Here is a 12,965-nt window from a genome sequence, read left to right as displayed (position 1 = left end):
AGGATGTCTGTACTCCCCCCAACTCACTTCTCACAGAGAGTGTACTATCACCATTCACAATTATTTGCCACATGTCTGTCTTTCCCTCTAAACCACAAACTCCTTATTTACCACACAGTGCATGACTTAGACTCCTAGTCAGTGCTGCTTAACTAGTGGAATACTATGATAGACATACAAAGTCCCATGAGGCAATAAAGAAAATCATCTGTCAGGATCAGATAACTTTTCCTGGAGAGGATAGGAAAAGCAGTACTTAGGACTTGATCTAGAAGGATAAGTAAGAATTCACTAGGCAGATAAGCGAAAGTGAGAGTAAAAGGTAAGTCACATAATAAAGACACTGCATGTACAGTGTGTCAAACAAGACAGAAGTTTGTTTTCTTGTCATGTAACAGTCCAGAAATAAGCAGGTAGTTCAGGTTAGGTAGGAAGCTCTAAACATAGGCCCTGTTAAAACATGGGGAAATTCTATTGCTGAAAGGAAGAAGGAGACAGTGGTTACAGCCATGCATTCCAGCTTGAGGCCTATGCAAAACTCATGAATATAAAAAAGAACAGCTTGTTTGGAGAACAGAAAAGTTCAGAATCCTGTTGAGCATGGTGGTGCACGCCTGTAATCCCAGCACTTTGGGAGGCTGAGGCAGGCAGATTGCTTGAGCCCAGCAGTTCGAGACCAGAACTGGCAACACAGCGAGACCCCAACTCCACAAAAAAATTAAAAAATTAACCAGATGTGGTGGCACACACCTGTAGTCCTAGCTACTTGGGAGGCTGAGGTGGGAGGATTGCTTGAGCCTGGGAGGTTAAGGCTGCAGTGAGCCATAGTCATGCCACTGCACTCCAGCCTGGGTGACAGAGCAATACCTGTCTCAAAAAAAAAGTTAAGTTCAGAATCCTAGGAACTAAAGTGTGAGAGACAGAACTGAGGAAATGAGTAATAGAGATAAGTGGAGGCCTCATTTTGAAGCTCCCCTGTCTCTCACCTCATCTCCTTTTAACCCTCACCCTCCCAACACACAACCACTCATTCACATCTGCTTCAGCCTTTTATCTGTCAGGATTTGATAGGCCTCAGGTTCTTTATAGGTATCTGCTCTCCCTCTACCTAGAATGTTCTTTCCCCCAGATCTTCACTATAACTGTCTCCTTCTCTTCATTCAGGTCTCAGCTCAAATTTCACCTCCTCAAAATGACCTTCCCTCACAGTGCTAGCCAAAGAAGCCCTCTCCATATCAACTTTTATTCCTATTTTAATGTCTCACTAGGATGTATCACAATCTGAAATAACTTTACTTATGTTTTTTGTTCAATGCCTATATCTTGATCTAGAAAGTAAATTCTGCCCAGGCACAGTGGCTCCTACCTGAAATCCTTGCAATTTGGGAGGCCAAAGTGGGAGAATCACTTGAACCCAGGAGTTGAAGACCAGCCTGGGTAACATGGTGAAACCCCATCTCTACAAAAAATACAAAAAATTAGCTGTGGGTGGTGCCATGCACCTGTGGTCCCGACTACTCAAGAAGCTGAGGTAGGAGGATCACTTGAGCCCAGGCATTCAAGGCTACAGTGAGCCATGATCATCATACCATGCACTCCAGCCTAGATGACAGAGGAGACCCTGTCTCAACAACAACAACAAAGAAAAAAAAAAAACAAAACAGGAAACTCTGCAGAGTCAGATATATGGTTTACATCTCTGTATAGCCAGTGCCTAGAATGCTGCTCCACAAGTTTTGTTTCCTTTTTCTTTTTTACCTTTTTTTTTTTTTTGAGACAAGGTCTCACTCTGTCACCCAGGCTGGAATGCAGTGGCACAATCTCAGCTCAATGCAGCCTCAATCTACCAAAGCTCAGGTGATCCTCCCACCTCAGCCTCCTGAGCAGCTGTGACTACAGGCACGTGCCAGCACACCCAGCTAATTTTTATATTTTTTCTTTGTTTGTTTTTGTAGAGATGGGGTTTTGTCAAGTTTCCCAGGCTGGTCTTAAACTCCTTGGCTCAAGCTATCTGCCCACCTTGGCCTCCCAAAGTGCTGAGATTACAGGTGTGAGCCACCATGCCCAGCCTAATTTTTTAAAAAAATTTTAATTGTTATGGGTACATCTACATTTTTTAATGATTGGGAAAAAATCTCAAGAAGCATAATATCTTGTGAAAATTATAAATTCAGATTTCGGTATCCATAAATAAAGTCATACTCATTCATTTACGTATTGTCTGTGGAGGCCTGGCAGATCTGAGTATTTATAACAGAAACTGTATGTCCACAAGGCCTAAGATATTTACTATCTGGCTCTTTACAGTAAAAGTTTGTCGACCCCTGGTTTAGTAATAGTAATGTACATGAAAAAGAGTAAAATTTACTTATATAAATTGTAAAACGTGTATCTTAAAATGTGAAACTATAGATGCCTACACTGAGTTATTATGAGCTGTGCTGGCATACACATTTCTATAAATGTGCATGTTCTTCCTGGTTTTTCTCACAGAACATAGACAGTGAATAATAGGAATTCATTGCTGGCTGGGTTTTGATGCAAAAATTTCCTGTTTAAAAAAAAAATTGTCAGCCTGGCCAACATGGTGAAACCCCATCTCTACTAAAAATACAAAAATTAGCCGAGCATGGTGGTGCACACCTGTAATCCCAGCTACTCCCAGAGGCAGACAGGAGAATCGTTTGAACCCTGGAGACGGAGGTTCCAGTGAGCCAAGATCGTGCCACTGTACTCCAGCCTGGGCGACAGAGTGAGACTCTGTCTCAAAAAAAAAAAAAAAAAAGGTATGTGACATTTCTGACCGTGAAGAATCTCATTCAGTCTCCTGGACACAGAGACAGTTATCCAGAGAAGACATCTGTGGTGAAGTAGCTAATACCCCATGCAGTTGTTATCAGATCAATAACAGAGCCTGACCGGGTCTCTCTGAGCCACAACTGCCCCTGGACTGAATGGGGCATTTATCACACTGTTGTGGACAAACCAGCTGACCATCATGCACACAGGCCCAAGCGCCTGTCAATTAGCTTCTGTCCATTAGCTGTCCAAACCCACACTCTGGCCCTGGTACTGCAGTCACGTTATCAGTTCCCTCCAGACCCTGCAAGCATGATCGGCCATGAGTTCCCATCTCCTACCATGCCTCAACTCCACTTGGACAAACTGTCAGTTAATTAGCTAATGTGAACAAAACACTTGAAGCTAAAAAAATGCTCAGCTGGGCTATTATGATATTTGTCTCCTGATCCTCAACTCCCTGCAATTCCCTCCACTCCAAAGTCTGCCCACAGGACTCCTTCTATCTGTCAATAGGAAAATTACACAGGAAGTGATGGAACAGTCACCTATGTTCAAGGCCAAAGCCTCTCAATCCTCCTGACGTTGCTGCTATGGATTCAGGCAACTAGAATCATAAATCCCAGGGCCTGAGGTTTGGATTGGCTTTCCTATTTATTTTAGGCAAGGTCTGACTCTATCGCCTAGGCTGGAGTGCAGTGGTGTAACCTCAGCTCACTGAAACTTCTGCCTCCTGGGCTCAAGCCATCCTCCCACCTCAGCCACCCAAGTAGCTGGGACTACAGGCACATACCACCACACCAGCTAATTTTCATATTTTTTGTAGAGACAGGGTTTTGCCATGTTGCCCAGGGTGGTCTCGAACTCATAAGCTCAAGCAACGTGCCCACCTCGGCCTCCCAAGCTGCTGGGATTACAAGACATGAGCCACTGCGCCTGACCATAGATTGGCTTTCCTCTTTAAAAGGAACTAGTGGCTCAGCAGATCCAGAGTTCCCCAAATTATCAAATTTGGGATGATTTTTAATTTCTTCAGCTGGATGGCCCATTTAGAAAGTCAAAACAGCCTTTTGGAATGATTATGTGGAAATCAGCCTTATTCACTTTAAACCTTATATTCCCAGGGCCAAAACTCAATTCTTCGTCTCTCAATTCAAGCTCCTCTCGCTGCAGTGGAGGAGGAAAGCTTAGAGTCAGCAGGGACTCCAAGAGAAATCCCTGTTCAGAAAGTTGGTCTTTGAAGGACTGGGTGATGGCCGAAGTGCCCAAGGGTGCTGAAGCTTTGTGTAGTTATCAGATACCAAAACAAGAAGGTGCCCAGGGCAGACACATGTTATTCCCTTCTATCTTCCCTTCTGAAAGGTATTTCATAATACCTTTATGGAGGGGACTGAAAATAGCTGACCTCAACCACCTAAAGCCCAATTTCAGAAGAGTTAACAGCACATTTTTATTGCAATCGTATTTGGGCAATTCCTACATGCTCCCTGATAATCCTTGGGGAGCAGGTAGCACATCCTTTGTTTCTCCCTGCATTTCTATCATCACTTCTCTCCATTTCCATTCCTAAGGCTTCATCAGTACTCACTATGACAGCTGTTACAGCCTCCTGGGTCACCCCATCCCACTCCTTCTCACCCCTATTCCTGCTGACTCTAAGCTGTCCTCCTCCACTGCAGTGAGAGAAATCATTTGAAAACACAATTGTGCCTATTTCACTCCCTGTCTAAAAGTGTCCAATGGCTCTCTATCATTCTCAGAATACATCCAAACTCCCTAACTTAATTAACTCACTTTAGAGTCTGCTCTCCACTTCTCACCTTCCAACATACCATGCTTGTACTCTATCAGGCAGTTTCCCCCACCCCACTTGTGACTTGCGCATGCTAGCGTCTCACGCCTTTCCTTCTTCCTGGAATGCCCTCTCCACTTCATCTTTATCCACCCTCAGAGGTCAGTCCAAGTGCCACCTCTTCCAGAAAGCCTTCCATGAGCTCACCTCTGAACTCCCAGAGCACTGCACTTGTTATTCTCTTGGGCCTGCTCTGCTTTATACAGTGGCTACTAATGTACAGCTGTTCTCTCCCCCATGGGACAGTAGGCATCTTAAGAAAGTCCTACAACCTAGTGTGTAGCATATAGCAGGTGCTGGTACATTTAGTGACTGATTAACAAACTGCAGAAGAAAGATAAGCTAAAAAGATCATGAGTCAGAGAAACAGAACTGGGATGGAGGGAGAATCACAAATCATTATCAGAAAAGAATGGTTGACAAGGTCGAAGACTAAGTTGTCATCTTAATAACAATAGATTACAGCCGGGCACAGTGGCTAACGCCTGTAATCCCAGCACTTTGGGAGGCCGAGACGGGTGGATCACGAGGTCAGGAGTTCGAGACCAGCCTAACCAATATGGTGACACCCCGTCTCTACTAAAAATACAAAAAATTAGCCAGGTGTGGTGGCGCGTGCCTGCTATCCCAGCTACTCAGGAGGCTGAGGAAGGAGAATTGCTTGAATCTGGGAGACAGAAGTTGCAGTGAGCCGAGATGGCACCACTGCACTCCAGCCTGGGCAGCAAAGTGAGACTCCATCTCAAAAATAAATAAATAAATAAATAAAATAAAATGGCAAATAATCCCCATGGCACTCTCCTTACCTACTTTGTCTCCCCGTTACCTGCTTTAACTCCATAGCACTTATCTCCATCTGTAATACTACCTATTTTATTCATTTGTTTATTTTCAGTCTCTTTCCACTAGATTATAAATTCCATGGTCACACAGTCGGGGCAAAGCCCAGATTCAAACTCAGTTCTGACTCCAAAGTCAGATGATAAAGTTACAGTCATGTGGAACAAAGGGAACAGACTCTCCAGGGCCCTTAAAGGCAAATACCTTTCATCATAGGAAGGCTTTAGAGAGGCTAATTTTGCCTTAATATAAGACAAAATTATATTATAATAAGACTGGATTTTGAGCATGATCCAGTTGTTAGCTGGGGCTCTCTCTGCCCCTTAAGGACCAGATAAGACTGGCTCAAGCCCTCATTCCCAAAGATTCCCCAAAATATTTCCAGAGATTACAGAAAATCATTACATTGTCATCATCACCTCTGGCTCTAAGTTTCAGCTTCCACTATCTGAATTTAGCTTGTAGATCACCACACATGCCACATGTGTTATCCCCGTCCTGCACCTGGTTCTCAACCCTCTCTATGAGTACCATACACACACACACACACACACACACACACACACACACACACACACACACACACACAGAAAAACAAATCACTTACCAGGGGCATTTGTTACCAAACTTCACTGTCATGAGATTTAGCATAGCCACAGGAAACTACCCAAATTTAATACTAAATTCTTGTCATTACCTTTCTGCTATGCCGTGTTGTTTTTTACTTTCCTTTTCCTCCTCTTTTACTCTCCAGCCCTCTCTTCCTGACTCCCAGATTCTCAAAAGCAAAAACACACAAGCAAACAAAAACCTCATTTTTTTATTCAAATGATGTAGCTCTGTTCTGTCCCTAAACTTAGTTCTTTAGCCTCTCCTTTTGCACAGCCAATGATTTGTCCAAAATAGTTGGTTCATCAGATTAGGTTATTCTTATCCTTTGTCTTATTTTCAGGCATGGGGATAATTTATTTAGTTCTTCCAGTTTATGAGAAAACAAAAACCAAAAATCTCTCCTTCAGCACTGACTCTCCAGTGATGGGACAGATGACCTCTTAAGACAGTGAGTACTCCATCCTTGGATTTAAGCAAGCAAAGACTGGACTGATATCTAACTAAAATACATGTAGGTCTGTGTATAAAACATGGAAGAAGAAGGTGGTGAAGATTCTTCAACTTTCAGAACCTACGATTCTGTAACAAATTAGGCACATTTGCCTTTTCTGAACACCATGCAAAACCACAGGACTTTTTCAGTTGCATATAATAGAAACCTAGCTCAAACTGTCTTTTTAAAAGGGAGGATTTGTTGCCTCATTAACAGAAAACCCAGGCAGCTGAACCCAGGAGCTCAAAAAAATCTTCAGGTATGTGTCTTCTCCATTTCTTGGCATCTCTTAACTAATGTTGACTTCCATCTCAAGTAGGCTGTCCCCTTGAATGGCAAAGATGACCAACAGCCATCTCCAGAACTACATTTTTCAGCTTCAGTTCTCTATCCTTAATCTCGTAATAGGAGAGAGGGCCTCTGTCCCATTTATTCCAGCAAAAGGCACTCATTGCCCCACTTGGGTGAAATGCCCATCACTAAACCAATTTTTGTCATGATTGGCCAAGACAGGATTTCAGTGCCCATCCCTGGAATTCAGGTGTGGACTAGGCCCAGTTAGAACACATGGACCAAGATGGGGAGGAGTGTTCCCCAGAGGAAAATGGGGAGACCGTAACCAAAAGGAGGAGAGACTCCCAGGAGTGTAAAAAACAATAATGGCCAAACCGCATCAATGTAGTTAAGGAGATAGTCTGATCAGTAGAGGAATTCACCAGTCAGATTGGACCACATCATTGACCTGATGAAACTATGCCTCTTGGTCCTCCAAGAAACTACTAAACACCCAAAAAGTAATGATTCACTTATCAAATTTGCAAGGATTTTTTTTTTTGTCAGGGTCTCACTCTGTCACTCAGAGTACAGTGGCACAATCATAGCTCACTGCAGCCTTGAACTCCTGGGCTCAAATGATCCCCTGACCTCAGCCTCCCTTAGTAGCTGGGACTACAGGCATGTCCCACCATACCTAGCTAATTTTTTTTTTTTTTTTTTTTTTTTTTTTTTGTAGAAACAATGTCTCACTATGTTGCCTAGGCTGGTCTCAAACTCCTGGCCTCAAGTGATCCTCTTGCCTTGGCCTCCCAAAGTGCTGAGATTACAGGCATGAGCCACTGCACCCAGCCAAGGATTTTTAAAATGTTAATACTCAGTGCTATGTCATAAGACAGGTACATTAATATCAGGGTGATGGCATGTAATTGGCACAACCTTTCTGGAAAGCATTTTGGCAATATATGTCAAGATCCTTAAAAATATTTTGATCCTCTGATCCAGTAATTTCACTTCCAGAAAAAATTGTAAGAAAATAATCCAAGCCAGGCATGGTGGCATGCACCTATAGTCCCAGCTACTTGGGAGGCTGAGCCAGGAAGATCACTGGAGCCCAGGAGTTTGAGGCTATAATGTGCTATGACTTCACCTGTGAATAGCCACTGCACTCCTGTCTGGGCAACAGAACAAGACCCAATTTCAGAAAAAGAAGGAAAGAATGTAAGCCAAAATATCAACAAAGATTCATGCATAAAGATTTTCTTCAGGCCAGGCACGGTGGCTCACGCCTGTAATCCCAGCATTTTGGGAGGCCAAGGTGGGCGGATCACGAGGTCAGGAGATCGAGACCATCCTGGCTAACATGGTGAAACCCTGTCTCTACTAAAAATACAAAAAATTAGCTGGGTGTGGTGGCGGGCACCTGTAGTCCCAGCTGCTTGGGAGGCTGAGGCAGGAGAATGGTGTGAACCCGGGAGGCGGAGCTTGCAGTGAGCCGAGATCGCGCCACCGCACTCCAGCCTGGGCGACAGAGTGAGACTCCGTCTCAAAAAAAAAAAAAAAAAGATTTTCTTCATAGTATTTTTAGAATAGCAAAAAATTAGAAACAATTTATACGTCTAAGGGTAAGAGTTTGGTAAAATAGGCTAAGCATGGTGGCTTGAGTGGGGTGGCTCATGCCTGTAATCTCAGCACTTTGGGAGGCCCAGGTGGGGGACCACTTGAGCACAGGAGTTAGAGACCAGCCTGGACAACATGGCAAAACCCCATCTCTACAAAAAAATATAAAAATTAGCTGGGAGTGACGGTGTGTGCCTGTAGTTCCAGCTACTCAGGAGGATCACTTGAACCCAGGAAGCAGAGGTTGCAGTGAACCGAGATCGTCCCACTGCACTCCAGCCTGGGTGACAGAGTGAGACTCCATCTCAAATAAATAAATTAATTCATTAAATTAAAGCAAGATATAAAACTGTCTATGTGGTATAATATTAATAATGTAAAAGAAAACCACATATACCCCAAAATTTAAAAATACATGATACTCGGATTTCCATATATAAAAAATTAGAGCAGTGTTTATTTATTTATTTTTATTTTTCCGAGACAGAGTCTTGCTCTGTCGCCCAGGCTGGAGTACAGTGACACAATCTCGACTCACTGCGACTTCCACCTCCGAGGTTCAAGTGATTCTCCTGCCTCAGCCTCCGAAGTACCTGGGATTACAGGCGTGCACCACCACACCCGGCTAATATTTTGTATTTTTAGTAGAGATGAGGTTTCACCATGTTAGTTAAGCTGGTCTCAAACTCTTGACCTCAAGTGATCCACCCACCTCAGCTTTCCAAAGTGCTGGGATTACAGGCACGAGCCACCACGCCCGACCGCACTGTTTATTTCTTAAAGGATACTTTATATATTTTTTCTTTTTATTTGCCTGTATTTTTCAAGTTTTCTACAATGAACAAACATTACTTAAACATTATTTTGGAAGTCACCTGTTCTTACCTATGAAGAATATGGCCACCCCTTTTTACCACATCAGGCTGCTTCAGCCTTTTGGACACCTGAGGGAAAATGCTTGATGGATGACAGATGAAGGTTAGCGACATTTCTTTTATGTCTTAAAACCTTCCCTCAATTATCCACAGAAAGTTTTTCTCATAATTGCCAGTCCTTCTTTAGACAGAATCTATCACTTCATAACATGATGCTTTTTTAAAAAGTAAAATAAAACTGGAGAACAGAACATAAACTTGTGCTGACCCTGATATGAAAATGAATAGACAACTGGGTTTCCAGCTGCTAGTGAAGTACCAGTGCAAAAGGGATGCCCCAGCGGACCAATGCCAGAGACTGAGGTAGAAGTGCCCCCATGTCAGGCTTGCCTGTGGGAGCTGTCTGCAGGAATTCCAGCTTGCCACTTTTTGAGGTCCAAGGACACATTCTGCCTAGAGGTCCTTCAGACAAAAAGGTCTCCCTCACTGCAGGCAACAAGTGATTGTCAATGATTACTAGCTAGAGAGACAGAAAACAAGATGATGCTTCTACGACAACACAAATGGTACGACCTCCAGGAAGCTTTCCCTGTCTCCTTCCTGATCCCTACTACTCCCCAAATGGCATTCCTCCCCCAAGGAACCATGGCCCTGGTGCTTTCCCTGCCCTCTTAGAGCAGATGTCACCATTGATGATGTGGCAGCTGGTACTGTGAGAAGACGTCACACAGACCTTCATTCACCTCCTGGCTCTACCACTCAATTCCTGAGCCTCAGTTTCCTCAGCTGTAAAATAGAGACGGTAATCTCCACAGCACAGAGCACTGTCCCCCTCCTTGGATTCTCTTTGGGAACAGTCTGACAACCCAGTCCTTGAGCTCATATAACATGATTGTGCCCAGAGAAACTGCCTGGCTGACCAGACCACAAAGGGAGATGCACTAGGCCCCGCCCAGTGGTAGCAGGGGCACCCCCTACCTCTACGGCCTTGCCAGTCAGACCTCCAATGAGCCACAGCCAGGGAACAAACAACCAGCACTGACTAATAATACCTCTCCCATCTCTGGACAGAGTAGTTAACAGGTAGGAGGATTACAGGACTCCAATTATTGAGGATCTATCTAGGGGTGTGGTCATAGGCATGTCCAAAACTGAACTCAAGCCTCCTCCCAAATATGTTATTCTTCCTGCTCCCTGTCTCAGCGAATAGCACCACCCAGGACCCAAGCTGGAAATTAGGATATCATCCTCATACCTCCCTCTCACTCAATTCCCATTCAATTCATCACCAAGACCTGTCACTTTTACCTCTCAGCTCCATCCATTTCTTTCCATCCCAGGGCCAACACTGTGGTTCATACCACGATCCCTCTCCCTTGAGGCATTACCACAGCCTCCTCTTCACAGGTCTCCTTGACTCCCCACTGCCCCACAGGGAGCTTATCTCCTGCTTCTGCTGAAAACCCCTCAAGGGCTCTCAGGATAAAAACCAGCTTCAACAGGAGAATCGCTTGAACCCGGGAGGCGGAGATTGCAGTGAGCCGAGATTGCGCCATTGCACTACAGCCTGGGCAACAAGAGCGAAACTCCGTCTCAACAACAACAAAAAAAACTGGCCTCAATAACTCCAAGCCCCCCACCTTGCCCCAGTCTGGTCCCTGCTTACCTTTCTAACCTCATCTCTTTCTACTTCCTGTCTTACACCTGTAGTTTCCCCAGATTTTCTGTCCTGGCTCTTACATACCTGGTTTTGCTTATGCTATTCCCTCTGTCATTAACATCCTTCTCTTCCTCCCCACTCCCCCATCCCTTTTTTTGAGATGGGGTTCTCACTGTGTGTTCCAGGCTGGAGTGCAGTGGCATGATCATATCTCGTTGCAACCTCAAACTCCTGGGCTCACAGGATCCTCCTGCCTGAGCCTCCCAAGTAGCTGGGACTACAGGTGCATCACTGTGCCCAACTAAGTTTTCTACTTTTTTTTAGAGATAGGATCTCACTATGTTGCCCAGACGGGTCTCAAGCGATCTTCCCATCTCAGTCTCCCGAGTAACTTCCTCCCTTTGTTTCCCCCAGACCAGCTCCTACTCATATTTTGAGATTTAGCTCAGATTTCTACTCTTCCAGAAGACTTTTTGCTCCCCAGTTTGCCACACATACCCCCAAACTAGGCTAAGTGTTCTTATTGCTGCCATTTAGGGAGCACTATTCAAACACCTCTGATGCCTTAACTCAACCCTCACAACACCTAGGTATTTCTATTCTTCTTCTTTTTTTTTTTTTTGAGATGGAGTTTCACTCTTGTTGCCCAGGCTGGAATGCAATGGTGTGATCTCGGCTCACCACAACTTCCCCCTCCCAGGTTCAAGTGATTCTCCTGCCTCAGCCTCCTGCGTAGCTGGGATTACAGGCATGTGCCACCATGCCTGGCTAATTTTGTATTTTTAGTAGAGACGGGGTTTACTCCATGTTGGTCAGGCTGGTCTCGAACTCCCGACCTCAGATGATCCGCCGTTCTCAGCCTCCCAAAGTGCTGGGATTACAAGCGTGAGCCACTGCGCCTGGCCCCTATTATTCTTACTTTACAGATAAGAAAACTGAGGCTTGGAGAAGTTGAAGCAAATTTTCCAGGGCCAAACCGTAAATGGTTCAGCAGTGTTGAAACCCAGGTCTATTTATTTGTTTATTTTTAATTTAAACTGCTGCTTTGTCCTTTTTTTTTTTTTTTTTTTGAGACTGAGTCTCACTCTGTAGCCCAGGTTGGAGTGCAGTGGCGCGATCTCGGCTCACTGTAAGCTCCGCCTTCCGAGTTCACGCCATTCTCCTGCCTCAGCCTCCCGAGTAGCTGGGACTACAGGCGCCCGCCACCGCACCCGGCTAATTTTTTGTATTTTTTTTAGTAGAGACGGGGTTTCACCTGTGTTAGCCAGGATGGTCTCGATCTCCTGACCTCGTGATTCGCCCGCCTCGGCCTCCCAAAGTGCTGGGATTACAGGCGTGAGCCACCGTGCCCGGCCTGTCCTTTTCTTATTATGAAGGTACCAAGAAAAAATAAGAAGCACTCTTTTTTTGGTCAATTTGGTGAACACACTTCATCTGGTATGCATAGGCACTCAATAATACCATCTGTCTATTCCTATGCTTATAGGCTTTTTTCTTTTCTTTTCTTTTCTTTTTTTTCTGAGACAGAGTCTCGCTCTGTCGCCCAGGCTGGAGTGCAGTGACATGATCTTGGCTCAGTGCAACCTCAGCCTCCCAGGTTCAAGCGACTCTTGTGCTTCAGCCCCCCGAGTAGTTGGGATTACAGGTGTGCGCCTCCACGCCTGGCTAATTTTTGTATTTTTAGTAGAGACGGGGTTTCACCATGTTGGCCAGGCTGTTCTCCAACTCCTGGCCTCAAGTGATCTGCCCGCCTCTGCCTCCCAAAGTGCTGGGAGGCGTGAGCCACCACACCTGGCCAGGTCATACAAGCTTTTTACACCACAAACTGCAGTTCTCTTTTCTGAAGCTGGAGCCTCTGGAAGTACACAGCACACCCCTAGTTCGGCATGCCCTTCCCCCACCCCTCCTTCCGGTCCCCAGAAGCCTCAGGCTGTCAGGCCC

Source organism: Pan paniscus, chromosome 1 (assembly GCF_029289425.2).
Source record: "Pan paniscus chromosome 1, NHGRI_mPanPan1-v2.0_pri, whole genome shotgun sequence".
Taxonomy (NCBI): domain Eukaryota; kingdom Metazoa; phylum Chordata; class Mammalia; order Primates; family Hominidae; genus Pan; species Pan paniscus.
The sequence above is the reverse complement of the archived record's forward strand: the minus strand, read 5'-3'. Positions refer to the sequence as shown.